Consider the following 6,290-nt stretch of genomic DNA (forward strand, 5'->3'; position numbering starts at 1 on the left):
CAGCAAGCTTTCCATCGACACACACAACCAGTAATAGAGCATATATAACCGGTAGAAGTTCATAAATTAAGAACCCCACAATCCATCCAGTTCATACCTAAAAATCATCCTAGATCCACATAATGGTGAGCTAGATCAAGATCCAACCAGGAGCTAGGAGCAGGGCAAGCTAAAGCATAAATCAACAGCAATAAGCCATTTTGTCTAGGAACTAGAGCAAGGTAATACCCATACCCTGGAATAGATCCAAGTATCTATTCCATACACAGCTTAGCTACCATAGGAAGAAACATCATAAGCTGATCAAAAGTAATAATCATTATGTGGCCCAACAAATTAAAATTGGCACTTTAAATAGCTAAAAGAAACATGATTCCAGCCCAGCAGATTTGTTATGCTATTAACAATAGGGCTGTTTTACGGTAGGGACAAAGCAACGTCAGCCGTCCAAGGGCAGAGATCGGAGCGCTCACGTTGAGTCATACTACTCGTCTGCCCGAGTAGTATATTTCCACCGAAGTGCACAATTGCTATTTTCCTGGCCACAGAAGGGTACTTTCGGGAGTTGTAAAAAAAAGAAGGGTATTTCGGGAGATCGATATTTGTCCAGCCCGGCACACCACCACTCCGCCGCACTATCACTCCACTACGCAGATGGAGGCGAGCGGCGGCTCGGCGTCAACCTGGCCATCTGTTCGTCCCGCAGGCTCCCGCCCATGACGCTGTCCCCAGCCCTACCACGAGCACCGTCCGATGGACCCACCACAGCGCCGACCTGCCGGCGAGGAGACCGCCGCGGTGAGGCTGCTGGTGCCAGGCGCGCGGGCGAGATCCTGCGCCAGGCTGCACGCCGACCTGCCGGCGGCCTGCCGGCGATGCTGCTGATGCCAGGGGCGCGGGCGAGATCCTGCGCCAGGCTGAACGCCGACCTGCCGGCGAGGCGGACCCGACGCTTGCACACCGCCGCGTGAGGCTGCTGGTGGCGGGCGCGCAGGCGAGCTTCTGCGCCAGGCTGCACGCCGACCTGCGGATCCGCCGCTTGCACAATGGTGTCGGGCGCGCGGGCGACCTTCTAAGCCAGGCTGGCCCCTCACCGCAGCAGCGCGGCTACTCCGGCTTCTGCTCCTCTAGCAGTAGCAGATACGGCACGGACATTGCCGTCAGTTCTCGGTGGCAATCGAAGGCAAGGAGGGAGCGGCGGCGTCGGGGCCGTGCGAGGGCGGGGGCCCAGCCGTGTGCAATCGAACGCGAGGAGGGAGCGGCGGCGTCTGAGCCTTGCGAGAACGGCGGCGTCCGGTGCGTGCGAGAGAGCTGCGGTCGATCGATCTAAACTGACCCCTAAGTGGACCAAGGCACACCAAGCTGCCCTCTCGGAAAAAAAAGGAAGCAAAACATGAACTTCCTAAACTACCCCTAGCTCAAATACTACTCGCCCCGGGACAAGTAAATTGTACCGTAAAACAGCCCTAACAATAAGCATTATAGCAACAACACTACAAGAAAAGTTGCCATGGCCGACAAATTCAAAGTCAGTCTGTGGTTGCTGATGCACCATCCCCGATGATTTTTGCTCTCTCCGTGGTGCATGTCAAAACTTTTTTTTCTTGTTTTTGAGGCCATCTAACCCGACGTAAACGTGGAAAACGTCGCGTATGGTGGCACGGGACGTGGTGTATGATGAATTCTCGGGTGCGTCGGCCAAGTCAACGCAAATCTGCACCGCCTAGGGATGTAGGGCCCAGATGTCAGCGTCTCTAGCTATGTTTTTTTTCGATCACGCCCTCTCGTTCACGTTCTCCGATCGAGTTGTTTACGCTGCTGGCTCATGGGTCCCGCATGTCATCCTCTTTGAACGACAAATTTTGTTTTCTTAGATTTATTTTTAACCCCTAATTTCTGGTAGCTCCTTTTTCTAACGATTGCTAAAATTGGCCGGTGTTCTTCCCAACTGCTCCAATAAACGTGCCTACACCCCATTCCGTCTAGAAAATGATATGATTGACCGATAGTACTTATTCAACCCGGCACTGAACTAAGGGTTTGATTTGCGACCTCCTGAACTGTTCGCATTGCTCTCTTCGGTTCAAGGCTATGATGAAAGTGCAGATCGCCTTCCTAACGTACGGAATTTAGTCGATGCTAAACCTCTGTTCTAGCTGAGACTAACGGCACATATTTCTAGTGCTATAACAGAAACTGCCCTTAACGCGCAAATGAAAGCCCTCACAACACTCTTTACCTGCAACAGCTCTCGTGCCGCCTTTGAAACGTTGATGACGCTGCTGCCTCATGGGTCCTGCATGTCATCCTCTTGGAACGATACATGTTTTTTCTTGGATTTTTTGACCCCTTGATTTTTAGCTACTTACTTTTTGTTTCGATCCCGTGCCGCCTTGGAAACGTTGGGACCTCTCCTGTAAAATGAGACTCATATGTCATCCTCTATGTACAATAAGAGTTTATTTTCTTGGATTATGTTTGGCTCATGATATTTGGTCGCTTGTATTTTTCTTTCGATCTCATGATGCCTTTGAAACGTTGAGGACGCTACTGCCTCATGGGTCCCGCATGTCATCCTCTACGAACGATAAATGTTTCTTTTTTTTTGATTTTTTTGACCCCGCGAGTTTCGATCCCGTGCCGCCTTGGAAACGGTGAGGATTGTTGAGTACATTTTTAGCATGCTTTTATGTCGTTATTTTATCAAGTTATCATTGAGTAGTAGTAAGATTGATGAGTGCATATTGTATTTCACGGCGCTACCACGCCATTTTATGCTTGTCTATGCAGGATCTTGAAATAATAAGTCAATGGTGAAATATAAATAAAAACTGACATTTTTTGGCATTTTGACGTGATAGTAATTATTTTAGCACTTAATTGTGCACATGGGTGAAAGGACAATGCGAGGACAACTTCCAATAACTTTAACGGGCATCAGTACGGGCAAGGCCTGTCCGTACCGTCTGCTCGTACCACCCTCCAAAAATACCGCCTCGTCAAATACTTTCACCTCCCGTAGATGGATCAGAGACACACAACTCCTCGAAATTGAAAAACACCACCCCAGATCAGATCTCAAGAAGGAACTTTGGAGAAGACAACATCCTGGCTGCTACGTGGATCCTCGGAGGACAAGGCATCATCCCCTCCATCATCATTAGCTCCTGCACCATCACCATCATCATCCTCCAACCATAGTTATAATCTTGATCGCTATTGTGGATTTGTATTCGAATTTGTTCCATTCCTTTAATCCCCTCCATAAGATTATGATAATGTTCTTGATTGCTTCCATGTCTGAGTAGTCCTATTAGTTCTGGGGGAGATGGAGAAACCTTAGCATGAATATGAGATGAATCTAAGATGATCTATGGTTTTAAGTTTTAATGTGTGTTAGTTCTTTCTCTTGATATTATGTGTTGTGCACCATGTAATATTTGCCTTATGGTCTCGAGAGGGAACTACCCTTTGAAGTGTGGTAAAGTGAATGACGAGAAGTGGCATTACTGTATCGGCGATTTGGCACATGAATAAGGGGGATAAGAGGTATTCACTATGCTCATATTGATAACCATGGGGTAAACCCCTTAATAGCAATAGTCAATATGTGTCTTGCAGAAGACTAGCTGTTGTGGTTATTTAGAGATGCGATGACCGATGGCTTTCTAGGCGCATCTTATAATGGAGCTCTCCCACACACAATATGGTTAAAAGCATACTTTATCTTGACTAACATGAATCCTAGTGCTAGAGGTGGATCCAATAATCCCTGAGAACACTTTGTATTATTAAGTTTCAACCCATTTCCTATAACATTTTTACTGCTTTATTTATTTAATATTCAACCATTTACAAGACCCCCTTTTGACATTTTGATATTAAAAAGCAAATTATAAGTAATCTTTAGTGGAAAGTAGCAAGGGCATTAAGACGCTAACCCGTAGCTCCTCGTGGTTCGATACTCTTATTTCAAAACTAGCTACAATTGATTTGTGTTCTTGCAGTTATCAAGCTATTTTCTAGCGCCGTTGCCGGGGAGCTCGGCACTTTTGGTCTTTGTTCTTAGTTGCTTATCTATTATTGTTTTTACTAAAGTTTTTTAATAGTTTTAGGTAATACCATGACTGCTCTGAGGCTTATGAATAAGCTTGATGCAGCTGAATACCTCGGGAAATTCAACTGAGGGTTCGTTAAGGAATTCCCAAATGGGAGTGACGTGGAGTATGTTATTCATCCGCGTTTTATTGCTATTATGAAGGAGAATAGTTTTGCAGGAGATGATCCCGATGAGGATCCTTATAGTCATTTACATTCTTTTACTGAGTTGTGTTGGACAAATAAATTGAGAAACTACACTGTTGATGAATTAAAACTTAAATTGTTTAGTAAATCTCTAACCAACACTGCATTATCTTGGTATAGAACTTTCCCTACAGAAAAGATTGATACTTGGGAGAATCTTATGAAGGAGTTCATATTTTGATTCTATCCCAAAGTCAAATCCGCTGAAGCAAGAAGATTTATAATAAATTTCAAGAATCGCCGCGACGAAAGCTTAATGAGGGTCTACCTCAGGTTTAGAAGTCGGTTCAAAAATGTCCCCATCATGATTTACCACCTTGGTATGTTTTACATGTTTTTTATGGAGGACTTGAACAAGATAATAAAAGGGAATTAGATTTGTTATCTGGTGGATCTTTTATGGAACTCACCCCGAGCAAGTTTGGATACGCCTAGACAAAGTTCATAGAAGTAGAGTATCATGGGGCTTTGATCTTGGAAGTGAGGGAGCAATAGAAATTGAATATGATTGTTTAAATTCTTACAAAAATACTAGGCAATTAAAAGAAACAACTAATGATCTTAATCTTGATAATGTTATGGTATTAGATGTTCTTCAAGCTTTTACAGAATTCATCGAAGCACCCAAGAAAGAATGGCTTCATTACACTCCGCCACCTCAAATAATTCAAGCAACACAAGTTGAAGCTGAAGTACCCAAAGTGGTACCCATTAAAAGGATGCCTTACAATGAGCCGCTCCCATTCCCAATGGCAACGGCAAGGCACATTAGATCTCAACTCCTTGCAAAACAAAAAGAAGAAGATGTAAGAGATGTAAGAGCACCAGTGGTAAAGTTTAGTAATGAGGAACCTACTTATGAAGTTGCAAATGAAGAGAGTGAGGTAACTAAGGAAGGTATTTTAGCTATGTATGCACACTGCAACGTGGTTGAGCTCGATTCCGGAGCCTCACAATTCGTAGAAGGTATGGTTAAAGCAAAAGGTGTGGGCAAACCTTTTTTACCTTGCAATTTTGGTGAGTCATCTGGTTTACCTCGTCTTCTTTTTGTTCTGCAAGAAGTTGATATCTAATGTGCCCTACTGCTGTCATTGGTAAAGGGAGCGGCTCATTGTAAGACATCCTTTCAATGGGTACCACTTTGGGTACTTCGGCTTCAACTTGCGTTGCTTCAACAACTTGAGGTGGCAGAGTGTAATGGATCCGTTATTTTTTGGGTACCTCAATGAATTCTGTAAAAGTTTGAAGAACATCTAATACCATAACATCATCAAGATTAAGCTCATTAACCGTTTCTTTTAGTTTCCCGGTGCTTTTATAAGAATTTAGACAGTCATATTCATATTCAATTTCTATTTCTCCCTCACTTCCAAGATCAAAGCCCCATGATACTCTATTTCTATGAACTTTATCTAGACGTATCTAAGCTTGCTCGGTTGTGAGTTCCATGAAAGATCTACCGGATAACAAATCTAATTCTCTTTTATTATCTTGTTCTTGTCCTCCATAAAAGACATGTAAAACATACCAAGGTGGTAAATTTTTTAAAAAACTTTTAACAGTAGGAAAGGCTCCTACTGCTTTTGTATTAAATCACCCTCTTGAGGGTGTAGACATGGAAATTTACATGAGGAGAATTTTATAGGGGGACAGGGGTATGGATTACAAATTATTAACAAAACTATGAGTAAAAGGATGTATAGATTCCTTAGTTCTATGAACTAGCATAGTGAGGTCAGCCTTACATCTTCTCTTCCAAGAATCCACATGAGGTGCAACATTATTGAACATAAAGTTGTTTCTCTCCTTCCGGATGTTCCAGCTGCAACAATAAATATTTCCATGAACATAGGTCTTGCCCATTGTGATCGTCCTTGCTCAATAATTTGACATCTATCCCCAGATTGTTGCCATGAAATGTTAAGAATGGAGCAGCACTCATTACTGAATTGACAATGAAAGAACAAATTCTCAATTGTTTCCTC

The sequence above is a fragment of the Lolium rigidum genome, chromosome 3, assembly GCF_022539505.1.
Source record: "Lolium rigidum isolate FL_2022 chromosome 3, APGP_CSIRO_Lrig_0.1, whole genome shotgun sequence".
Lineage (NCBI taxonomy): Eukaryota > Viridiplantae > Streptophyta > Magnoliopsida > Poales > Poaceae > Lolium > Lolium rigidum.